The sequence below is a fragment of the Homarus americanus genome, unplaced genomic scaffold (assembly GCF_018991925.1).
Source record: "Homarus americanus isolate GMGI-L3 unplaced genomic scaffold, GMGI_Hamer_2.0 scaffold49346, whole genome shotgun sequence".
Classification (NCBI taxonomy): domain Eukaryota; kingdom Metazoa; phylum Arthropoda; class Malacostraca; order Decapoda; family Nephropidae; genus Homarus; species Homarus americanus.
Genome location: NW_024738859.1, coordinates 31,618 through 56,500, shown reverse-complemented (window position 1 = coordinate 56,500; position 24,883 = coordinate 31,618). Strand labels below are relative to the sequence as shown.

At 46.3% G+C, this 24,883-nt stretch overlaps 1 protein-coding gene across 1 annotated transcript in view; it reads right to left on the bottom strand.

Annotated features, from left to right (window-relative positions):
* LOC121874378 (mucin-6-like) overlaps window positions 1-24,883 on the bottom strand; it is a 34,447-nt gene that overhangs the window by 8,083 nt on the left and 1,481 nt on the right. The gene's annotated exons all lie outside the window — the stretch shown is intronic.

Below are 24,883 nucleotides of genomic sequence, written 5' to 3'. Positions count from 1 at the left end.
CCCAGGTAAAAGCTTTCCTCTCTCTTTAAAATACTTGATCTATTAGGAATACTGAGTCGGTGATGTCCAGTCAGTCAGTCCGTCCAGTCAGTCCAGTCAGTCCAGTCCAGTCAGTCTAGTCAGTCAGTCCAGTCAGTCCAGTTCAGTCAGTCCAGTCCATCTCCAGTCCAGTCCAGTCCAGTCAGTCCAGTCAGTCAGTCCAGTCTCAGTCAGTCCAGTCCAGTCCAGTCAGTCCAGTCCAGTCCAGTCAGTCCATCTCTCAGTCGTCAGTCAGTCCAGTCAGTCCATCTCAGTCAGTCAGTCCAGTCAGTCCAGTCCATCTCAGTCCAGTCCAGTCAGTCCAGTCCAGTCCAGTCCATCTCAGTCCAGTCCATCTCAGTCCAGTCCAGTCATCAGTCGTCAGTCCAGTCCAGTCAGTCATCTCCAGTCCAGTCGTCAATCCAGTCCATCTCAGTCCAGTCAGTCAGTCCAGTCTCAGTCCATCTCAGTCCAGTCAGTCAGTCAGTCATCCATCTCAGTCAGTCGTCAGTCAGTCAGTCCATCTCAGTCCAGTCCAGTCAGTCAGTCCAGTCCATCTCAGTCAGTCAGTCAGTCCAGTCCATCCAGTCCAGTCCAGTCCATCTCAGTCCAGTCAAGTCCAGTCCAGTCCAGTCCAGTCCAGTCAGTCCAGTCCATCTCAGTCCAGTCAGTCCATCTCAGTCCAGTCTTCAATAACATGTAATTTTCTCCTCATAAACAGAAATACATATATATACATAATGTGTGTGTGTGTGTGTGTGTGTGTGTGTGTGTGTGTGTGTGTGTGTGTGTGTGTGTGTGTGTGTGTGTGTGTGTGTGTGTGTGTGTGTGTGTGTGTGTGTGTGTGTGTGTGTGTGTGTGTGTGTGTGTGTGTGTGTGTGTGTGTGTGTGTGTGTGTGTGTGTGTGTGTGTGTGTGTGTGTGTGTGTGTGTGTGTGTGTGTGTGTGTGTGTGTGTGTGTGTGTGGATGGGACTTTACCTGAATAATATTATAAAGGTACTCTCTCTCTCTCTCTCTCTCTCTCTCTCTCTCTCTCTCTCTCTCTCTTGACAGCAGCTTAACCATTTGAGGACCCTGGTTCGAGTCCCTTCACTGCGGTGCCCTGTGGTGAGGGACTGTTGGCACCACCCTGCACTCACACAATTGCTGACAGAGGCACTGTACTATGCGTGGGTTCTCTGCAAGTGAAAGCTAATGCGAGTACTGTGTGTGTGTGTGTGTGTGTGTGTGTGTGTGTGTGTGTGTGTGTAGTACTGTGTGTGTGTGTGTGTGTGTGTGTGTGTGTGTGTGTGTGTGTGTGTGTGTGTGTGTGTGTGTGTGTGTGTGTGTGTAGTGTGTGTGTGTGTGTGTGTGTGTGTGTGTGTGTGTGTGTGTAGTGTGTGTGTGTGTGTGTGTGTGTGTGTGTGTGTGTGTGTGTGTGTGTGTGTGTATGTGTGTGTGTGTGTGTGTGTGTGTGTGTGTGTGTGTGTGTGTGTGTGTGTGTGTGTGGGTGTGTGTGTGTGTGTGTGTGTGTGTGTGTGTGTGTGTGTGTGTGTGTGTGTGTGTGTGTGTGTGTGTGTGTGTGTGTGTGTGTGTGTGTGTGTGTGTGTGTGTGTGTGTGTTAGTAAGCAGTGTAAATATTAAACATTTCAAGCCGAGATCGTTTAAACCTTTGGGGACGATGGTGTGGCAATGGTGGCAGTGTGGTGTGGTGTGGTGGCAGTGTGGTGGCGGTGTGGTGGCAGTGTGGTGGCAGTGGTGGCGGTATGGTGGCAGTGTGGTTGTTGGCAGTGGTTGGCAGTATGGTGGCAGTATGGTGGCAGTATGGTGTGATGTGGCGGTATGGTGGCGGTATGATTTGGCGGTGCGTGGTGGCAGTATGGTGGCAGTGGTGGCAGTATGGTGGCGTGGTGGCAGTATGGTGGCAGTGTTGTTGTGATATGTTGGTAGTATGGTGGCAGTATGAAGTTGTATGGTGGTATGGTGGCAGTATGGTGGCGGTATGGTGTGATATGGTGGCAGTATGGTGGCGGTATGGTGGCAGTATGGTGGCGTATGGTGTGATGTGATGGCGGTGGTGGCGTGGTTGGCAGTGTGGTTGGCAGTATGGTGGCAGTATGGTGGCGGTGGTGGCAGTATGTTTGTGGCAGTGTATGGTGTGATATGGTGGCAGTATGGTGGCAGTATGGTGGCAGTATGGTGGCAGTGGTGTGGCAGTATGGTGGCAGTATGGTGGCGTATGGTGGCAGTATAGTGGATATGGTGGCAGTATGGTGGCAGTATGGTTGGCAGTATGGTGGCGTATATGGTGGCAGTATGGGTATTGTTGGCAGTATGGTGGCAGTATGGTGGCGGTATATGGTGGCAGTATGGTGGCAGTATGGTGGCAGTGTGGTAGACGTGGGACTCACATAGACAGGAACTGTTTAATAAGAACTACGAGTGAGGCCATCAACACCACTTGACATACAGACAAACAACACTTCACCACCACCAAACAACACCCTTCCACCACCCTTCACCACCAAACAACACCACTTCACCACCACCAAACAACACCACTTCACCACCACCAAACAACACCACTTCACCACCACCAAACAACACCACTTCACCACCACCAAACAAACTCCTAACTCCGTATCCTATCATAATCCGTCTATATGAATCCTACCATATATCCTTTCATAAAACAGGAAGGATATCTTGTGTATCAGACCTTACCTGCAGACTGTCACAGGATGATTATTAGTAAACATCTCACCTGATCTTCCTCACCTGTAGTAGGTAATGTTTGTGTTAATAGGTGGATGTTGTTGTTGTGTTTTTGTGGGATTTTACCTGTGTTTGTACCTGTGTCTGTACCTCTACTTTAAACTGTACCTGTATATGGATTTAACCCCTTGAGCTCCCTCCTCCTCCTCCCCTCCCTCCTCCCTCCCTACCTCCTTCTATCTCTCTCCTCCTCCTCCCCCCCCCAGCAGTAAGGGGTAGGATCAGCCCGGCTGCTCAGGACATACCAACAATAGGGCAAATCTTACCTGCAGCTGACATATGCAAATACCTGTGTATAGTGACTCTCTCTCTCTCTCTCTCTCTCTCTCTCTCTCTCTCTCTCTCTCTCTCTCTGTCTGTCTTCTGTCCTTCAGGTACACACACACACACACACACACACACACACACACACACTCCAATACATTGGTCATTTAAGTCAATTTATCGCATCGCCGATTCCACGTTCCAATTAAATCTGTAACGAAACAATTGAAGGACAGATTTGAGCAATCATTTAGTTAAAGTTGTAGTTGTTGTCTTTGTTTTCTTATTGATGTTGTTATTGTTACCGTAGTGAGGGGGTGGTCTTTGGGAGTAAGTGAAGTTGTTATTAAAGGTTATTATTAAACACACACACACACACACACACACACACACACACACACACACACACACACACAGCCAGGCGTGGGAGGAATGCAGTTAACAGAGGAAAAATGTTCAATATTTTTCAAAATAGTTTAAATAAAAATCTGCTGAAAATGATGGAAAGTGAAGCCAAAATGTTTTTATTCTACAGGTAAATTTAATAATAAAAATCGTGTTCGTATTCCTTCAGTAAAATTATTTAAAGTTCGGTTTGTATTTCTTATATAAAATAAATTAATTGTTATTTATCAGGTAGACTTAATTATTTTTTCGTTTCTCAGGTAAAATTAGTTAGAAAAATGTTTGAACTTTCAGATAAGCCTTTTAACACCAAACTGTCTCTTAAAGCCCTGATCTGACCCCTGACCTCTGACCTGACCTCTGACCTCCTGACCTGGTCTCTGTTATAAAGGGTTCTTTAATATTTCTCGCCGTTGACATTATTGACACATTAAACGACAGAAGTGAGTGAGTGAGTGAGTAGGTCGACGCTGGCTACCTGTGGTACTATAACACCTGTGTACTCTGTCGCAGGTGCCACCACATAGTCCTCTCTCTCTCTCTCTCTCTCCCTATTGCTGGGTGTGGTCAGGTCGTGTCCTTCCTCCCTTGTTCCATAATGCCTCTGTCTGTTTTATTATTATACACACACACACACAAGTGTTATACATTTTAGCTTCGCCAACATATTTGGCTGGACGTCCATGGTTTTAATTTGACGCTTCGCCAACTCGATTTAGTGATTGAATCTACATATTGGCGAAGGAGAGAGGGAAGAAAGGAGGAGAGGAGAGCCTGGCGAAGAAAGGAGGAGAGGAGAGCCTGGCGAAGACGGAAAGAGGATGTACTTAACGAGGCCATTTAACACAACAGGAAGTTAATGTGTAGTTATATATGCAGTAAGAATATATAACCTTTACCTTGTCGACATAGTGCATAGTTAAACACTTCAGAAATGTCCTTCGGTGTCTATAAATTACCTTAGTGATTAATTGAAGGGTCTAGGTAATGCCCTTGTAGCAGTAAATGGGTTTGTTGTTGTAGATAAATAAACAAACACACGATTAGGGATAAAACATAAACTTAAGGTCTATTATATATGGTTTATTTAATGACGTAAACAACATCCTCATTCATAAGTTTACCTGCCGGGTTTACTTCTCCTTCAGGTAAACAACTCACCTGGGGGCCTAACAGCTGATTGGATGAAGGTGAATATGGGATCTGGATTCTCAAAAAATATGTAAGTGATTTTGTTTTTGTTGGTAATTGAAGATGTACTTTAGGTTAGGTTAGGCTGGGTTAGGTTAGGTTAGGTTAGGCTAGGTTGGTTGGTTGGTTAGGTTAGGTTAGGTTAGGCTGGGTTGGGTTAGGTTAGGTTGGGTTAGGTTAGGTTAGGTTAGGCTGGGTGGGTTGGGTTAGGTTGGGTTGGTTGGGTAGGTTAGGCTGGGTTGGGTTGGTTGGGTGGGTTAGGTTAGGTTAGGTTAGGCTGGGTTGGGTTAGGTTAGGTTGGGTTAGGTATTCCTCATTTCTGAACCCCGAGACATCTTGATACATCTCGTCATGACTGTCTCCCCTGTGGCGCTTGGTCCCACCTGTGTCCTGGCTGGTGTACTACAAGGTCGGCGTCCCTCTCTGCTTCCTTCTCCTTCTCTGGTATGCTCAGGTGTAGCGGCCTCGTCCCTGTGTTGCCTCGTCCTTCTCTGTGTGTTGAGTACTTCATTCATCAAGGACTCGTGTGTGCTGTTGTTATTATTTCTATACACTTTCTTCTGAATAATAATGATAATGGTGATAATATAACACTACTACTACTATTACTACTACTTAACGTGGCCTCCAACCTTTCCTTATAGCCACTACAATTACTACTACTACTATTACTACTGCTACTCCTACTACTAACAATAATAATAATAACACCTGCCTCTCTTCACACCAGGTAAACAGACCCACACAACTTACCTGTCTTTACCCCCTCCCCTCACCACACACCTTCAACTCCCCTCTCCCCCCTCCTCCCCTTCACACCTTCAACTGTACCTGGGAAGAATACGTTTAAGGTCACTATATCCGCTTCACCTTGACTCAGTTATATTCGTAGGTTACTATACTAAATATACATACCTGGATATAGGTATACCTGGCATACATATATAGGACACTTATGTATAGATGGTATACATATATAGAACCCTTATATGTATAGGATAGTTAAGGGGTGGTGGGGAGGTTCTAAGGGGGTAAGGTTATCCCCCTTAGATAGGATAGTTAAAGGGGGATTAAGTGGGTAAAATTTCCCCCTTAAAGACGATGATTTAAGGGGATTAAGGGATGAAATTGGCCCCCTTAGACAAGACAGTTAAAGGGAGTAATGGATGAAATTTACCCCTTTAAAGGAAAACTAAGGGGTGAAGATGATGATGTTTTAAAGGGGTAAAGTTATCTGTCCCCTTAAGCTTGGGCCCCATTAGGACTGTGATAACCCCTTTGACCCTTAACACCCATAGAGCTGCTGACTCAACCACTCTGGGTATTTATGGGGTATGGCGGTGTCCCTGTGATGCCCGCACCCTCTATTGCGTGCACTTCAACCACCCATAGAGGTAATTGCGTGCACTTGAACCATCTTTGTGATCATTGCGTGAGAGTAGACCACTCATAGAGAAGATTGCGTGCTTGTAGACCACCCATAGAGAAGATTGCGTGCATATAGACCACCCATAGTGATAATTACGTACGTGTAGAGAGCTATAGCGATAATTGCGTGCACTCAAACCGTAGACCACCCAGAGCTAATTGAGTGCATGTTATGAGCCAGAGCGATAATTGCGTGCACTCAAACTATCTAAGTGCCTAGTACGTGCATACAGACCGGCCATAGAGATAATTGCGTGCATTTAAGCCAACTAAGTAACAATTGCGTGCGTATATAACAGTTATAGAGATAATTGCGTGCACTTAAATCATCTAAATACCTCTTGCGTGCGTGTACACCATGAGGAACACATACAGTGAATCAAGAACAAGGACATTAATATACAGGCAACGTTCGCCCATTGTGTATGCGTCACCTGTGCGAATTTAATGAGCGTACGTAGAGGATTGCCATGAGTATGTGTACGTGTTTTGTGTACTGTACGTGGTGTCGCTAAGTACATAGGTGTGTGTACGTATTTTATGTGTGTAATGTATTGCCAGGTATCGTGTGTGTGTGTGTGTGTGTGTGTGTGTGTGTGTTTTAATTACGGGTCGTATAGTGAGGAGTGTCGCCTCATGACTGACAGACAGACTGACAGACGTGAGGGAGCGGAACGGACGTACTTGATGACGAACGGACGGACGGACGTGATAACGGACGTGACTAGACCTGTACTGGTTTCCTAATTGGACTTTTGATTTGAGGAAAAATATTATTTTTTTTCGATTTATTAACAATATTTACATCGGTGAGCGGTGGCCGAGAGGATGGAACACTCATTTCCTAACCTAAGAGTCACTGGTTCGATCCCTAGGCACCCTGAGTCCACCCTTCTGTAAATGTGTACCTAAATTTATAGTTGAGAAAGTGAAGGTTATTAAGTGATGGTTCAAGACAAGGTTGTTAGGAAGTTGTAATTAGTGTGTGTCTCTGTATGTGTGTGTGTGTGTGTGTGTGTGTGTGTGTGTGTGTGTGTGTGTGTGTGTGTGTGTCTGTGTGTGTGTGTGTGTGTGTGTGTGTGTGTGTGTGTGTGTGTGTGTGTGTGTGTGTGTGTGTGTTTGTGTGTGTGTGTTTGTGTGTGTGTTTGTGTGTGTGTGTGTCTGTGTGTCCTGTGTGTGTGTGTGTTTGTGTGTGTATGTGTGTGTTTGTGTGTGTGTGTGTGGTGTGTGTGTGTGTGTGTGTGTGTGTGTGTTTGTGTGTGTGTGTGTGTGTGTGTGTGTGTGTGTGTGTGTGTGTGTGTGTGTGTGTGTGTGTGTGTGTGTGTGTGTGTGTGTGTGGTGTGTGTGTGTGTGTGTGTGTGTGTGTGTGTGTGTGTGTGTGTGTGTGTGTGTGTGTGTGTGTGTGTGTAGTGTTTGTGTGTGTGTGTGTGTGTGTGTGTGTGTGTGTGTGTGTGTGTGTAACAACTGAAAAAATAGTTATCACTTTTACGCAATACACTGACGACTTTGACACATTTCGTTTTAATTAATTAATATAGGTTAGTGGGGAGTTACTATTTGGGGATACTTTAACACCTTTTTTATACACCATAAACACGGCATCGATTAGTGTTATTATGAGGCCAGACATTTGCTATGAATACGGTCTCTCTCTCTCTCTCCTCTCTCTCTCTCTCTCTCTCTCTCTCTCTCTCTCAGGGGTACAGCGTTATCTTAACAGCAGCTCAGGTGACTGGCACTAAGTGGCTACATTAAATCTGGAACAACAAGGCCGTTTAGGAGGCCGGGATGTCTCCTAGGAGGCCGGGATGTCTCCAAGGAGGCCGTGGTAACTCCTAGGAGGCCGTGGTAACTCCTAGGAGGCCGGGGCTGTTTCCTAAGAGGTCCGCAATCGCCCATAACTCAGATCCAGCCATTGTGTGAGGACAAGAGAGTCTCACACCACTATCGACGCCATTTTGAACTCTTGTGTTTAACTGAGAGTGTGACGAGAGAGATGGCTAATACGTGTGGCTCTGAAACACTTGAGTCACCCCCTCCATAGATAATTTAAAGCGTGTTATTAAATTACATCCCTCATGTCTTTTCTACCAATGAAAACCTTCGTACGTTAACTAGGTTTTCGATGGTTGTTTGTGATTGGTGAAGGTAGATAGGCGGTGTCTTTCTACCGACGGATCGAATTTCTGTATGAGTTCGATTGTTATGTTGTAAATGAGATGTGTTGGTGGTCTCTCTCTCTCTCTCTCTCTCTCTCTCTCTCTCTCTCTCTCTCTCTCACGTCATAAAGACATTAAAGAACATCCAGATTACATAGGTGACACATGTTCACCTGGACACCTAGGGTAAGTTTAGGTGATATATACAGGTCAAGGTCACACTCATACACCTGGTTCAGCTTGGCTTCCTCTCACATCAATTCTGAGTTGAGAGTCAATCAGAATACCGACTGTTGCCTCTCCCTGCCTCCTCCATTACTGCCTCTCTCTCTCTTCCTGGTCACTCTCTTTGTAACGCACAGCTCACTTGATGTTGATTACTGGCGTGAGAGGGGGAGAGAGGGAGTGAGAGGGGGAGAGAGGGAGTGAGAGGGAGAGAGGAGTGAGAGGGGGAGAGAGAGTGAGAGAGAGTGAGGGAGGGGGAGAGAGGGGGAGTGAGGGAGGAGAGAGTGAGAGGGGGGGAGAGAGAGGGTGAGGGAGAGGTGAGGAGGGAGGGGGAGTGGGGGAGAGAGTGAGGGAGTGGGGGAGAGAGAATTGAGAGGGACGTGGAAATAAAGGGAGGATTGTGGGAATGGATAGGTAGAGGAAGGGATGAGGTTGTTGGAGGTGAAGGAGTGGTGACCTTGGGGAGAGGAAGGTGGGAAGGTGCTGGGTGTGGGGGAGGGAGCAAAGTGGGAATGCTTGTGGTGTTGGTAGGGGTCAACTCGCCCTTGCTACTATTACCCTGCTGAATGTGACAACAATTTACAGGTAGGAAATCAAGCAGAGTTTGTGGCGTGTGTGTGTGTGTGTGTGTGTGTGTGTGTGTGTGTTGTGTGTGTGTGTGTGTGTGTGTGTGTGTGTGTGTGTGTGTGTGTGTGTGTGTGTGTGTGTGTGTGTGTGTGTGTGTGTGTGTGTGTGTGTGTGTGTGTGTGTGTGTGTGTGTGGGGTCTTGCCCTCTCTCTCTCTCACAGGTATATGCAATTTGATGATACAATTTCTTTTTCAATTCACCAGATTTGGGTTCCTCACTAGATAGATTAGATAGAGGCAGAAAGAGAGAGAGAGTCTCTATATAGGGGTTTGTTGGCACAACTAAGACTCTGGGCACAGTGCCAAGACAATGTTATATGTTAGTCAATGTAGTGCCTCAGGGGAGAGCACACGTAAGAAGAATTGGAAATATTGGGTGCCGGACGAAACCTCCCTTGGACAAAATCCCCCGAGGACAAATCCTCTGGACAAAATTCCCCTGGACAAAACCCCTCCAGGACAGACGGTGACAGTAACCTCATCTCTCTGCCAGGGTTAAGTTCAAGAGCCTCTTAGACTAAAATTAATAAGCCATCCATAAAACAGCTCAGTAAACCTGCCTGTGTGTGTGTGTTAACATTTAGCAAAGAAAGTCCTTAATTAAGATTTGCATTGCTCAATTCCCCTGCCACTCGCATCGCATGTAGACACACACACACACACACACACACACACACACACACACACTACCTACACACACACACACACACACACACACACATACACACACACACACACACACACACACACACACACACACACACACACACACACACACACACACACACACACACACCTGCTCCCCACACATACACACACACACACACACACACACACACACACACACACACACATACACACACACACACACACACACACACACACACACACACACACACACACACACACACACACACACACACACACACACACACACACACACACACACACACACACACATACACACACACACACACACACACACACACACACACACACACACACACACACACACACACACACACACACACACACACACACACACATACACACATACACACACACACACACACACACACACACACACACACACACACACACACACACACACACACACACACATACACACATACACACACACACACACACACACACACACACACACACACACACACACACACACACACACATTCCTTCTTACTCACAGTCCCATTCCAATTGGGTTAGGTTAGGTTAGGTTAGACTCTGTTCCACTTCTGCAGGTTTGTGTAGTCAAGTCACTTCCCTCCCCTTCTCCTCCCACCCCATCCTTTCCCATACCATCATCCTCCCCTCCCTACCCCCTATCCTCTCGATCCTCATCCTCCTCCCCTCTCACCCACTTCTCCTCTCTCTCTTCCTCCTCCCTCCCACCCTCCTCCCCCCAGCCCTTCCTTTAAAAGAACCAACAACTTAAGAACATTTGGGGAATAGAGTCACGTCTCATTATCTTACCATAAAGAACCAGGTCACGTCTGAGCGACCTCGTTAGTAGCTGTAAGTCACGTCACGCCGAGGTCAGGTCAAACTGGGTCATTCCTCTTGGTAGGTCACAGAAGACATTCTCTCTCTCTCTCTCTACCTCTCTCTCTCTCTCTCTCTCTCTCTCTCTCTCCCATAAGTGATACGGGGCCCAGGTTAGGTCAGGTTCTAACCACCCTGGCCCAAGCTAAACGACCTACATTCATAATTACCCCCCAAAAAATCTGATTTATTAAATACTCGTAAAAGACAAAAAACCATAACTTTATATAATATTTTTAACGATACAAACACAACAGTATTGGCTGCGGTAGACCATAGGTGACGCTGTTGTAAAACCTCACATGGAAAAAATTAATAAAACACAGGAAAAAAACAGACAACCACACACACACACCTAAAACATTTATTGAATATAAAGATCAAAGTATAAATATTATCAGGAAATATTGACCACCAATAACTGTAGGGAGGAAAAGTGTTTATTTAAGGGCAGGTGTTGTTGACTTTACCTGTGGCTAAAAAGGGACAAATTTATCACCTGTGACAATGATTATTTGTTTGTCCAGGTGGAGGAAGGTCATCTGGTGGGGTCACCTTGTGCTAAAGGTCCAAATTACAGGTAGAGGTCAGAGGTTACAAGTGAAGGTCAAGGTCACAGGTGAAGGTCAGAGGTCGCAGGTGAAGGTCAGAGGTCACAGGTGAAGGTCAAGGTCACAGGTGAAGGTCAAGGTCACAGGTGGAGGTCAAGGTCACAGGTGGAGGTCAAGGTCACAGGTGGAGGTCAAGGTCACAGCTAAGGGTCACAGGTCATCATTCTCAAGCGTTAGAGTGAGGGTCATAAAAGTAAGGTTGTGGTGGTGGTAAAGTTGTTGTTATGTGAGACAATACTGAGGTTATGAGGCTGTGTTGTGAGAGAGATAGAGAACCAGACAGGAACATCTTAAGAATTCTGGCACTGTCTTGGCTGCCAGGAGAGTGGAAAAGTTGTCGGCGGAAAGCGATGGTGTGCTGCCAGGCGTAAGACACGGTGAGGAGGGGGGGGGGTTAAGCAAGGATGAGGAGAAAGAGAGTGTGTGTGTGTAGGAGAGAGAAAGTCAGACAGACAGACAGTTTACGTAAATGTGTAGAAGAGAGATAAAAAAGAGATTGACAGACAGACAGGGGAGGAGGAAAGGCTGTGAGACGGAAGAAATGGTTAAGAATTCCAGTTAAAATAGTGAGGGAGAGTGAGGAAGGAAGGGTGAGGGAGAGTGATGAAGGGTGATTGAGGGAGAGTGAGGGAGAGTGTGGGGAGTGAGAGTTCATCCATCCATCCAATTACCAATCTTCTCTCCATCCATCCATCTATCCACCACCATCTATCCACTCATCATTCCACCACCACCCCACCCACCCCTTTACCACCCATCTATCTATCCATCCCAAGTTGAGATAGAGAGTTGACGTAAGGCTTCCATAATTGATGAGTGCAGGGGTCAGGTGTCCCAGAGACAAACCCTGTCTACCCATGCTTACCTGCCTGGTCTCTGGTATTGTGGCCAATATTGACCATGTGTGTGTGTGTGTGTGTGTGTGTGTGTGTGTGTGTGTGTGTGTGTGCAAGGATCATGTAGGCCACTTGTGGATCCTGTTCAGCATCTATGAACTCTGTAAGCCATGTTTTTGTGATTTAACAGGTTGTGAGGACAGTTCAGGGGTCGTCTTCCTTATTGTGATTAAACTGAGTTACAGAAAGTCTGGGGAAGATGATGTGAGGCAGGAGAGGAAAGAAGAATGGTGAGGGAGGAAGGGAAAGAGGGCAGGAGAAAGGGGAATGGTGGAAGGAGGGAAGGGAGAAGATTGGGGAGGGAGAGGAGGAGATGGGGAGGGTTGTGAGTTTATAGTATGGGACTTCAATGGATCTTTTGGCCATGTTCCTTCTCTCTCTCTCTCTCTCTACACCTACACACGTCCAGTTTGGTTTCTTCATGACAAACTCCAAGTGACTGCGGCTGACGGGTCTGATGTCAAGAGAGAGAAGAGGAGGAAGAGAGGAGGAAGAGGAGGAAGAAAGGAGGCAGAGAAAGAGGAGAGAGACACACACACAGCTGACATACCTGGAGCGTGGCCAGGTACACTGCTCTATATAACATAATTCTTGCCTGTAACCACCAGGTTAAATTATACCAGTCAACTGGCTTAGGAAGTGATTAAGGCAGTGACCTTGATGTAGTTGCAAGTGTGTGTGTGTGTGTGTGTGTGTGTGTGTGTGTGTGTGTGTGTGTGTGTGTGTGTGTGTGTGTGTGTGTGTACCTTCAACAAAATATATTGAATAAATTACTACAATATATTTTAACTTTTGAAGTATTTTGAAATATATATAATAGAGAGAGGGAGAGGTGGAGGAAGGGAGGGAGAGGTGGAGGAAGGGAGGGAGAGGGAAAGGGGGGTCAGGGTGAGTGATGGGGGGGGGAGAGACGAGAGAAGGAGGGAGATGGGGGAGTAGAAAGGGAGGAAAGAAGATAGTGGGAGGGAGATGAAGGCGTTTAAGGGTGTTTAATTATCACCATTTCCCTTTCTCTCCCTTTATCAGGGTGCCATTAACCACCCTGGCACTTCGAGACATTTTTTGCCACCCTAAATTACTTCTTGTTTACGTTGACGTCAGCAGCCAATCAGAGCCCAGAGCAGGAGGAAACGAACCAATAGCAACACAGTCAAGGCTTTTCACCTCTCTCTCATTGTGTTTTTTTCCGAGGAGGTTTTCAGGTTAGGTTAGGTTAGGTTAGGTTAGGTTAGGTTAGGTTAGGTTAGGTTAGGTTAGGTTAGGTTAGGTTAGGTTTACAAAGTGAGGGTTTCAGCAGGTTCACGAGGCCGACCCGACCCGACCCGACCCGACCCGACCCGACCCGTGCTGACATTGCTTCTCTTATTAATCCCATTAAGGGTTAAACACAGAGCCTATTTCCGGGTACAGATGACGCCGTATTACTGTCGGTGGGTCAGAATTGGCCAATAATGACAGGTACAGAGGTCGTTTGTGTGTCTGTCTGTCTGTCTGTCTCTCTGTCTCTGTCTCTCTGTCTCTCTGTCTCTCTGTCTCTCTGTCTCTGTCTCTCTGTCTCTCTGTCTCTCTGTCTCTCTGTCTCTCTGTCTCTCTGTCTCTCTGTCTCTGTCTCTCTGTCTCTCTGTCTCTCTGTCTCTCTGTCTCTCTGTGTCTGTCTGTTTGTCTCTCTGTCTCTCTGTCTGTGTCTGTCTGTGTCTGTCTGTTTGTCTCTCTGTCTCTGTCTCTCTGTGTCTTCGTCTCTCTCTTTTCACCCAGCTCGAGGTAGAAGGAAGGGGGGGGGGGGTGGGGGTCAGAGGGGGGTAGAAAGGGCACTTGCTCCCTCCCCTGCCTCCCCCACCTCCGGCCTATTACACAAATGGGATATATGTAAATTATACCTATTTTACCCAATTTGTAGGCATAGAATAAGTGTTATGTGGAAAGTTTCTTACTGTCTGTCTGTCTGTCTGTCTGTCTGTCTGTCTGGTAACTCCTCCTGAGACTGTATGCTAACTATTAAAATCCAAATCGGGGAAGGAAATCTTATGTACTCTGACTTGTAAATGGTTCAGTGGAAGAGGGAGTCAGATTCGAATCCCAGTTAAGAGGTTCGAATCTCTGTTAAGAGGTTCGAATCCCATTTAAGAGGATCGAATCACATTTAAGAGGCTCGAATCCCATTTAAGAGGATCGAATCCCAGTTAAGAGGTTCGAATCCCAGTTAAGAGGTGACAGGTGTTGATTCTACAATTATTACAACAATTAAGAGTCATTATTATCGGGATTATTATTTTAGTTATCGTAAGAAAAGTTGGAAGTTAATTTAGTGAATATATAATTTTTAGGTGATATTCTGAGGCTGTTGTGTTGTCAGTACTGTCAAAACAGAAGATTGAAACGAGATAAATTAAATATAAATGACATAGTTACAGAAATATTAAATACAATTGATAAAACAAAAGATAAAAGAATTAGTACAAATATTTATAAGACTTCTCGACCAATAACAAATCGAGAGACTTCCAAAAATGTCAACAAAATAACTCAGAGGATCGGATACAATTAGACATTCCGTCATTTGCAAAAAAAAAAATCAGATTACTTTTTTCTTATTCTTCTTAATTCCATAACATCCCGAGGAGAAGAAAAAAAAACCGTGACACAACTTAATTTAAAAATGTGACATGAGGCGCTGATCCATTGAATTCCTGTCCTAATTGGAGATTGAAGTCGATCCCGGGCGAGGCCATAGAGATGATGCTCTTTTGTTTGAGTCACGACGAGTGTTGCCAATTACGTTTAATTTGTGTGTTTTTTATGATTGTTTTTCTTTTAAGGTTAGAGAGAGAGAAAGAGAATAGCTAGATATTTGACTGCCTTGTTTGTCATACACACACACACACACACACACACCTGCTTCTCTCATTAGTGTGTACACATCACATGTCAAAACAACTTTTTCTGTGCCTTTTAAGACTCTGTAAACTTACTCACTTGTTATGACCTGTGTGTGTGTGTGTGTGTGTGTGTGTGTGTGTGTGTGTGTGTGTGTGTGTGTCACTTAAAAGATCGTATATAATTAATTATTTTATGTTATTGTTTTTATCTATTTAATTCTCTTATTATTATTTTTAATTAATTATCATTATATTCTATAGTTAATTTTATTTGGGTAAAGTTACAAAGACAGTATTGATGATGTAACCAACTGTTCCCTCCAGCTGTCCCCTGACCCATCTTTTGGTACCAGCTGTCAGGGTATTGGTACCAGCTGTCAGGGTATTGGTAGATAGGATCGATTACCCGACCTTGGCCTGCTGACCCGAGTTGTCAGATTAATATGTGAAGTCAGCCAGTTGTCAGCTGGTACCTACAAGGCGAGAGGACGCCCCCTGACACCCCCCTGACCTCCTCCCTGACGCCCCCTGACCTCCTCATCCCCTCCCCTGACCCCCTCCTGACACTATCCCCCCTAACCCTCCAGTCAGCCGGAAGTGAATGAAGGTGGTGGTGACTTCAGTGTGGTGGGAATAGGTTAGGTTAGGTTAGGTTAGGTTCTTTCATTAATTATACTTCTCTCAATTATTTCTTTCAGTAGTTCATTCCTTGAGTATTATTACCCCTCCACCTCCTCACCTCCCAGATCATTCCCATTAAATATCATTCCTTACCCCTCACTGAACTCATTTCTCACCCTCATTTTCTCACCCCTCTCACCCTCCACCCTCACCCTCCTCCCACCCCCTCACCCCTCTCCTCCACCCCCCTCACCCTCTCCTCCACCCCCTCCCTCTCCTCCCCCCTCACCCCTCCTCTCACCCCCTCACCCCTCTCACCCCTCCTCCTCCACCCCCTCACCCCTCTCACCCCCCCTCAATCAACAGAACTACCTCTCACCCCCACCCTTCAGTCCAAAGTTCCTTTGACAGTCATACCAGAAGGAAAAAAACTCACGTTCTTGTCTATGATGTATGAACAACTGCGGCTCTGTTGGCTTACATTACGGCAGAGACAACAGAACCGTTTGCCAGCAGCTGGGGCTTGTCTCTTTACCGTTTAACAGAATTAGGAGGTGGGTTTTTTTTACCGTTTGACACCCCACCTTCTCCCCAACACATCTCCTCCCTTCCTCACCTCCCTACCTTCCACCTCATCCTCCAATCCCTACCCTCCACCCCACCATCCCTCCCTCTCCCCCTCCTCCCCCCCAGCTAAGTCACTAATGGGGTGGTAATGCTCCAACCAGAAGCTAATTTTCCTGAATTATGTTAGGGACCCCATGATGCTGCCTCGGGTCTTATTCAAAGCTGCACACTCTTGTTTATCTCTTGTTTACTTGTTTACGTGTGTTTGTTTACTTGTTTACGTGTGTTTGTTTGCTTGTTTAGGTATATTGTTTGATTTTATTGTTTACTTGTCTTATTTTGATTGTTTACGTGTGTTTTGTTTACTAGTTTAAGTAAGTTTGAATATTGTTTGGATATGAAACACTAGATAGGTGTGAGGAGGGGGGCAGGTGTGTGGAGGAGGGAGGGCAGTGTGAGGAGGGAAGGGGTCAGATGTGTGAGGAGGGAGGGCAGGTCTCTGTGAGGAGGAGGAGGCAGGTGTGTGAGGAGGGAGACAGTGTGAGGGAGGGAGACAGGTGTGTGAGGAGGGAGACAGGTGTGTGATGAGGGAGGAGACAGGTCTGTGATGAGGGAGGAGACAGGTGTGTGGGGGAGGGAACAGGGGTCTGTGATGAGGGAGGAGACAGGTGTGTGATGAGGAGGGAGACAGGTGTGTGTGGAGGGGGCAGGTGTGAGGAGGGAGACAGGTGTGTGATGGGGAGGGAGACGGGTGTGTGTGAGGGAGGGAGACAGGTCTGTGTGATGAGGGAGGGAGACGGTGTGTGTGATGGGGAGACGGGGTGGTGTGTGATGAGGGGAGGAGACAGGTGTGTGATGGGGGAGGGAGACAGGTGTGTGTGTGTGTGGGGGGGAGGGAGACTGGGTGTGAGGGAGGGGTTCAGGTCACCTGCTGTAGTATTGTTCACTGAATCACCTGTTAGGGCAGCTGGGGGTGAGTGGAGGAGAGGTGGGCAGCTGGAGTCAGATGGGTAAGTGGGCAGATGGAGTCAGGTGGAGTCAGGTGGTGTCAGGTGGAGTCAGGTGGTGTCGGTGATCAGGTGGAGTCAGTGGATCGGGTGAGTCAGGTGGAGTCAGGTGGAGTCAGGTGAGTCAGGTGAGTCAGGTGGAGTCAGGTGAGTCAGGTGAGTCAGGTGGAGTCAGGTGGAGTCAGGTGGTGGCCAGGTGGTGTCAGGTGGAGTCAGGTGGAGTCAGGTGGAGGTCAGGTGGAGTCAGGTGGTGTCAGGTGGAGTCAGGTGGAGTCAGGTGAGTCAGGTGGAGTCAGGTGGTGTCAGGTGGAGTCAGGTGGAGTCAGGTGGTGTCAGGTGGAGTCAGGTGGAGTCAGGTGGAGTCAGGTGGAGTCAGGTGGAGTCAGGTGGAGTCAGGGGACTAGTCACTCAACCAACTGTTACCTTTGACACTTGGCTTTGTGACAGGACTTAGCACTGTCTTCACCTCCTGGCACTGTCTTCACCACCCTGGCACTGTCTTCACCTCCTGGCACTGTCTTCACCACCCTGGCATGTCTTCACCTCCCTGGCACTGTCTTCACCACCCTGGCACTGTCTTCACCCACCCTGGCACTGTCTTTACCACCCTGGCACTGTCTTCACCACCCTGGCACTGTCTTCACCACCTGGCACTGTCTTCACCACCCCTGGCACTGTCTTCACCACCCTGGCACTGTCTTCACCTCCTGGCACTGTCTTCACCACCCTGGCACTGTCTTCACCACCTGGCACTGTCTTCACCACCTGGCACTGTCTTCACCACCCTGGCACTGTCTTCACCACCTGGCACTGTCTTCACCACCCTGGCACTGTCTTCACCTGGCACTGTCTTCACCACCCTGGCACTGTCTTCACCTCCCTGGCACTGTCTTCACCTCCCACTGTCTTCACCACCCCCAGACTGTCTTCACCACCCTGGCACTGTCTTCACCACCCTGGCACTGTCTTCACCACCCTGGCACTGTCTTCACCACCCTGGCACTGTCTTCACCACCCCTGGCACTGTCTTCACCACCCTGGCACTGTCTCACCACCTGGCACTGTCTTCACCTCCCTGGCACTGTCTTTACCACCCTGGCACTGTCTTCACCACCCTGGCACTGTCTTACCACCCTGGCACTGTCTTTTACCACCCTGGCACTGTCTTCACCAATTCTGGCACTGTCTTCACCACCCTGGCACTGTCTTCACCACCCTGGCACTGTCTTCACCACCTGCACTGTCTTCACCTCTGGCACTGTCTTCACCACTGGCACTCCCCACCATCCACCCTACTCGCCTACATGTGACACCAAAAAATCTATCCATTACAAAAAAAATCAAAATGGCTTCAGAATTACATTGAGACTCTACCTTAATTACGTACAGGTAAGAGATAAACTTAATTAAATCACAGGTAAATGACTGAGAACACGACTCTAATATTGACACAGGTAAATGAACATTGTTATTATTCTACTGAAAACTAATTAAGGTTTGTGCTTTATGACCCCATTACTGAATGTTCGTTTGTAATGCCGCTGTATCGTTCATGTAATCCAATTGGTGAATGAATTGTAATGTAATGCTTCTGCTGGAGTCATAGATTACACACACACACACACACACACACACAAACCCACCTTTTATAACCAAACCAAGATGAAAGACAGGAAGAGAGAGAGAGAGAGAGAGAGAGAGAGAGAGAGGGGGGGTAATTATACACTCTACTACCTATCCAAATATCCACCACCAACAGCAACCATCCTCAAAAAACACCCAACTGCTACTATGTTATCCACTCTTGTACCCACTCCGTTGATTTCTCACTATCCATCCATCCATCCATCACCTCCCTCAATCCCCCATCCTTCCTATCCTTAATCCACTTCACATCCATCCTATCTCATGTGACCCCAAATACCATTACGTTCCTCAACTCAATACACACCTTCCTCCATACTGCTCTACCTCACCTTCCTACTCTCTTCCTCTCTCTCTCTCTCTTCCTCTCCTTCCACCCCACCCCACCCCACCCCACCCCACCCCACCTCGTTCATGGATTGATGGCGGGGGGAAACAGACGAGCCACAGACTACAAGTATCCCCAAGGCAAACATTCTCACCTCACACCGAGAGTCTTGTTGTTGTTGAGTGTCGCCGCTGTGAAAGGTGATCATGGTAGATACGTCACTCAAATCTACTAAAATAACGCCTTTTACGACACTCTGAGGACTATGGCTATTGGTGGAGAGAGACTTTAGTGGGAGAGGAGGAGGGAAGAGGAAGAGGAGGAGGGAAGAGGAAGAGGAAGGAAGATCATTTGAAATATTTGCACACTGTCTTCATCGACTTTTTGATGGATTACTTGAGGGTGGCGCCATCTTGGTGTAGGCTGATGCTTCCCACGATTTTTGTACTAGTTGATAGATAAATAGATAGATAGATAGATAGATAGATAGATAGATAGATAGATAGATAGATAGATAGATAGATAGATAGATAGATAGATAGATCTACATAAGAGAAGGTGAAGGATGGTGAGGTATAGGAAACGGGAGAAGAGATTAGGGTGAGAGGAGGTGAGAGAGGAGGTAAGGGAAGGGAGAGAGGAGATGAGAGAAGGGAGAGAGGAGATGAGAGAAGGGAGAGGAGGTAAGAGAAGGGAGAGAGGAGATGGGAGGCGGGAGAGGAGGTAAGAGGTAGGAAAGATGAGTCAGTTGCCAAGTTGGGATTGGATCAGATAAGAGCCTTGTGGTGCAGGATTGAGAAAAGTTACTAATATATATTTACCTGGTCGTACATGTGGTAGAGACGACCTGGCCACGGACGCGAGAGAGAGGCCAGAGTACGACGTGCCAAGATGGGGGCACACACACACACACACACACACACACACACACACACCAACGAAACATTCACCATTAACTCTTTTTGTTTGTATTTGTTGTATAAATCTGGGTAAAAACATCAACAATAACTATAGGTCGTCAGGCTGAGTGCTTTTATTAATCCAGTTTGTTGGGGAAAATATATTGAGTTATGTTTTGTTTTGTCTTTTATCATCACCTGTATGGAACATGTTGCTATTAGCTCGTGTGTGTGTGTGTGTGTGTGTGTGTGTGTGTGTGTGTGTGTGTGTGTGTGTGTGTGTGTGTGTGTGTGTGTGTGTGTGTGTGTGTGTGTGTGTGTGTGTGTGTGTGTGTGCAAGCATACATACACAGAGTCAACGGTAACAAAAATCTTTACACTGAATTTTTCCTTTACCTCAAGAATAAAAAAAATATACACCTGCCTGACTGACTGACTGACTGACTGACTGACTGAAAACACAAAACTATATAAAAATGGCTTCAAAATTACCCTGAGACTCTACCCTAACTAGATACATTCACTTAATTAACGAAATACTATTAAAAAACATCTTATTTTCTAATGTTATCTCCCAATTTGGTATAAAGTGACCGTAGGTAGAGTCTCAGTATAATTTGGAATCCATTTTTTAGATATTTTGTTTGTGTTTTACATTGATTAGTCAGTTAAATATATTCTTTGGCCTTGACTTAAGATAAATATTTAATGTAAGTTTTTTTGAGACTCTTGGTTGGATTATTGGCTCGTATGTGTTGGAGTAGCCTCGCTTAAAACAGCTTAAAGGGGACAGGTAACTAATATTGATGTTACATTAGGACCCCGGTGGCTCTCTCTATCTCTCTCTCTATCTCTCTCTCTCTCTCTCTCTCTCTCTCTCTCTGGTCCAGGACGTCCAATAAAGCAGTATAGCCACAACGAAATGGTCACATTGTCGAAGAAAATTCCCTTTAATTTTGGTGATGAGGGTTCAGTATTGCCAATTTCGGGGTCTGACCTCTGTCATTACTTCTATACGTCTCAGATAGCGAGTCGGGTAAATAATAATTATAATAATAATAATAATAATAATAATAATAATAATAATAATAATAATAATAATAATAATAATAATAATAATAATAATAATTCCAACAAACTAAAGTAAAAAAAAACAGACAGACATTCTATCAATAATACCTACGTTCTTTTGTACCCGATTAAAGAGATAATTTTATCTTAGGAGAATTTTAAGAATCAAAGGACCTGGTCAAGCTGCTCTGTACTGTTTGATTTGAGGATAAAATAGTTATGGGTGGCTCTTCGTCTGTTTGATCACGTTTTCTATGGTGGGAGATAGAGGGTAGACTGAGTTATGTTGTGTTGAGGTGTTTTTGTTCGGCGATTTGTGTAGATGACGGGTTTTTCTTTTTATTGTATGTATTTGTGTATGTGAGAAAGAGAGGTAGAATTTCTCTCTCTCTCTCTCTCTCTCTCTCTCTCTCTCTCTCTCTCTCTCTCTCTCTCTCTCTCTCTCTCTCTCTCTCTCTCTCTCTCTCTCTCTCTCTCTCTCTCTCTCTCTGTCATACTTTTACCAAATACTGATACCATTGACTTTAATTACGTAAAGGTCAACCCTCTTGCGGACACCCACACACACACACACACACCCACCCACACACACACACACACACACACACACACACACACACACACACACACACACACACACACACACACACACACACACACACACGGGCTATGAGAGACAAGGTGTTTTAGAAGTCTCGTGCATGACAGCCATTGGATTGTGTTATGTATCTGTTTATTTATTACTACAGCTAAGTCTATCAGGAGCCTAACGTAGTACTCTCTCTCTCTCTCTCTCTCTCTCTCTCTCTCTCTCTCTCTCTCTCTCTCTCTCTCTCTCTCTCTCTCTCTCTCTCTCTCTCTCTCTCTCTCTCTCTCTCTCTCTCTCTCTCTCTCTCTCTCTCTCAGTTCTTCATCTCGTAAGTGCTACACATAACCTTCATGATACAACGGGTTTGGTGTGAACAGGTAAGAGTCGAACCCATGTACAGTGCATCTCGGTAATGAACGCCCTCCCACCCCCTATCTCTCTCTCTCTCATCTACCCATTCATCCACTCTCTCTCTCTCTCTCTCTCTCTCTCCACTCTCTCATCCAGGTGTGTACAGGTGAGGGCTGTAGCCTCTACCTCTCGTTTAATTATATGTGTGTTGGTTATCTGTCCATCTGGCTCTCTGTCTATTGAAGTCGATATGAACTGTCTGTCTGTCTAATTATTTCACCTGGCGATCCATCTATCTCTATATCTATCCGTCTAATTATGTCTGTCTACCTGTCTATCCACATCTGTCCTTCTGGTAGGTAATGTTGCCCTTAGTCTCTTGCTTCCTCTTGGGATTAATTCACACGCCGGACGCTGTTGAATTCCCGTACTGGCGTAAGTTTTAAGACTGTGTGTAGAATGGCGTGGGATGAGCGCAGAGACTGTAGATGTTGTGTCCTGTGATGGAAGGTTACGGTCAGGCTCTTCTTCCAGTGAGAGAGAGAGCGAGAGAGGCTCCTGGCATCACTAATAGATTAAATCCATTCATGCCACCTCTTTCATCTCTCTACCTGCCTTACCCCCCTCTACCTCCTCCCTCCCTCACCACCTTCCTCTCCCTCATCTCCTCCTCCCTTATCCCCCTCTACCTCCTCCCTCCCTCACCACCTCCTGAACACATTGTATGCACCTAGCGTTTGTTTTGATGATGGATGATTCACTCTCTCTCTCTCTCTCTCTCTCTCTCTCTCTCTCTCTCTCTCTCTCTCTCTCTCTCTCTCTCTCTCTCTCTCATAGGTGGAAAAATAGGCAATGATCTCAAACGTAACATCAGATTCTAGGTAACAAATGGACGTTTTCCCGCCAGTCTGTTTATACTCAGTCTTAATAACTTGTTTTGGTCAGGCAGCTTGATCGAGAGGGTTGGCTCTACTGGTGTATATCTCAGCTGATCGCCATACCTTCATCCTAAACAGACTTACCAGTTGTTTTGAAAGAGGTTGGTACTTCTGATAGGACACAGCTCATCACAAAGGTAAACAAACGCTAATGGGCCTCGTCCTTTGTAAAGCCGATTTGTGAACTGACAGCCGATTTTGTTCTCTGGAAGCCGGTTTACCTCAGAGTACCCGAGAGAGAGAGAGAGAAAGAGCGAGAGAGAGATTAACAGTGAGAAAAAGAGACCGAACCTAATCTCAAGAAACAGACCTTTAAACTAGAGGACTGAGAGACATACAACAAGAGATAGCCAAGAGACAGAGAGATAATAACCAAATATAACAAGAACACCCATCCCCACAACCCCCCCCCCATCTCCCTGACAATTGTTGAAAAAAAAATATCTGGTCATTTTCGGTTCAAGGTTCACTTAACTGGGAGAATTGGCAACATTGTTTATTTACCATTGGGAGAAAATACAAAATCCAATATCAGCTTTTGTGGACATAGCGTTGAGGCTCTTGTTTACTTTTTAACCTGTAGATTGCCTCAACTGAGACCCCCCCCTCTTCCCTCATTCCCTCTTCTCCTCTTCATCCTGCCCTCTTCCCCATTTTACCCTCTACCCCCTCTCTCCTTCTCTCCCTTTCCTCTCTCCTCTTTTCTCCACCCCTCCTTTAAAATAACTACTAAGCCACAATTACTTTATTACACGTTACAGACAGACAGACAGACAGACAGACAGACAGACAGACAGACAGACAGAGATTCACACAGACAGACAGACAGACAGACAGACAGACAGACAGACAGACAGACAGACAGACAGACACACGCAGAGGTCAAACAGACTGTAAAATGAATTAGATATAACATGCTTGTTGCACTGAACAGGTGTACCACAATATTTTTAGGCCAGGGGAGGGGAGATGGGGGGGAGGAGGGAGGGGGAGAGATGGGGGAGAGGGAGGGGGAGAGATGGGGGGGAGGAGGGGAGGTGGGAGAGATGGGGAGGAGGAGGTGGGAGAGATGGGGGGAGGAGGGGAGGTGGGAGAGATGGGGAGGAGGGAGGTGGGAGGGATGGGGGAGGAGGGAGGTGGGAGGGGATGGGGGGAGGAGGGGAGGTGGGGAGAGATGGGGGAGGAGGGAGGTGGGAGAGAGATGGGGGAGGAGGGAGGTGGGAGAGATGGGGAGGAGGGAGGTGGGAGAGATGGGGGAGGGAGGTGGGGAGAGATGGGGAGGGGAGGGAGGGGAGGAGAGATGGGGTAGGAGGATTGTGTGTGTGTGTGTGTGTGTGTGTGTGTGTGTGTGTGTGTGTAGTTCCTTTGATGTAACACTATACACAGAATTTACTCTCTGTTCCGCTTTTGGATTATATCAATTTGAATATTAATTAAAGGTAGTCCGTCATGTTTGTATTTAATAACACTTACCTGTGTGCCAAAGGTAGAGTGGGAATACAGGTACAGCTGCCAGTAATATGTGTTAATTACATTTTTGTTTAATTTACCTGTCAGCTTGGGTAGGTATGACACAGTGCCTTACCTGCTGGGGTCATGGGGTTAAGGTCACACATAGGTACAGGTCACACAGGTACAGGTCACAGGTACAGTTCACATGTACAGGTCACAGGTACAGGTCACACACAGGTACAGGTCACACACAGGTACAGGTCACACACAGGTACAGGTCACACGCAAGTACAGGTCATACACATTACACAGGTATAGGTCAAAGGTACAGGTAACACACAGGTACAGGTAACACAGGTACAGGTGAAGTTAATAAGGTCATATCTTATAGGTCAGACA